This window comes from Austrofundulus limnaeus, unplaced genomic scaffold (genome assembly GCF_001266775.1).
Source record: "Austrofundulus limnaeus strain Quisiro unplaced genomic scaffold, Austrofundulus_limnaeus-1.0 Scaffold1323, whole genome shotgun sequence".
NCBI classification, from domain to species: Eukaryota; Metazoa; Chordata; class Actinopteri; order Cyprinodontiformes; family Rivulidae; genus Austrofundulus; species Austrofundulus limnaeus.
The window spans coordinates 80,553-81,826 of NW_013953725.1; the positions used below are offsets into that span (position 1 = coordinate 80,553).

A 1,274-nucleotide genomic window follows, 5' to 3' on the forward strand; every position below is an offset into this window, starting at 1 on the left:
ATTTATACATGATCGTTTAAAGAAGAGTGCATATTATTGGATAATGAGTTAATAAATAAAGACATTGTTAAGAGAAAAGTTTATTATGAACTTTAATTTTAGTAGTTTGTGGTTCTGATCCGATGTGTAAGTCTGCTTTCACTCTACAAGACCTAATGCTTAATTAAAAAAACTAAAATCTGATTCTTTTTTGTTTATTTATTTTTTTACTGGTAATTAACAATATATTTCAAAGACTCCATGTTTTAGGAAAAACAAAGATTGCTCTTGGAGGTTAAACAGTTCTTATGAGGACCGGGCCTTAGTTTCTGTCTGCAGAACATGTCAGAAGGGAAATATATTTTACTGCTCTGCTAAATTCAAGTCAGCTAGAAACACTGTGAACTCCAGACTACACTGGACTCACACACTGTGTGAACTGTTGTTTAATCCTGTTGTTATAAGTCGTCCTTCTCACTGCACCAGAATGCTGAAATCTTTCAAATGTGTAAAAATGTTCTCATGTTTTCTTTTCTGCAGGCTTCAGTGGATGTGCTGACCTCATCACAACACAGGATCAGCTGTGCTGCTCTCACTACTTGTTTTCACAAGAACTCCCAGAGTCTGGTGGTTTTCACCAAATGTCTGCTGATTGTCTTTTGTCTCATTAAACTCATCGACTTTAAAGAATGATGGCTGTTCAGGAAGAAACTGTGATTCTGTTGTAAGAAACTACAGTCAACTGAAATCAAAAACAATATTTATGAATGAAGGGTGAGATATTAGAAGATGCAATACCTATTTTAAGGTTTTTGTTATATTTTTGCTTTTGTATTGTGCAGTTTCATGGGTACTGATGAGTTTGATGTATCAACTGTGATAAACAATGCTTTTAAAAAACAACTACTTGTTTCTATTCTTTATTTTGTCTTCATGCCAAGTACTGTACGTGTGGTGAGGTTCATGGATGATGAACTCTACAGGTTAATGAGTGATGTTTCACTTTTCATATCAGTATTCTTCACACAAACTGTAGCTCACTTCTTTTATTTATTTCAAACTTTATTCAGTCCATAAAAACAAAATTACATGTACAATAAAAAAGAAAACAATGATGAAATGAAAGGTAGCAGAGAGAAGAAAAAATCTTAAATCTGCTCCTTTTTTTCTCAGTTATAAATTCAAACTATAATAATCTTCAGTTAAAACACCAGGTCTTTCAACAAATTGAATGGTTACATATTAAACCATTTCATATTCTATCTAATCTTTATCATTCTCTTAAACATACATTT

General features: G+C 32.2%; 1 protein-coding gene across 1 annotated transcript in view; it reads left to right on the top strand.

Annotated features, from left to right (window-relative positions):
• The window catches only part of LOC106534974 (protein-tyrosine sulfotransferase 1), a gene marked incomplete at its 5' end in the record, with an annotated part of 9,994 nt that extends 9,112 nt beyond the window's left edge, over positions 1-882 (top strand). Inside the window, 1 exon segment of the mRNA XM_014031801.1 lies at positions 520-882.
• Between the last annotated feature and the right edge of the window lie 392 nt (positions 883-1,274).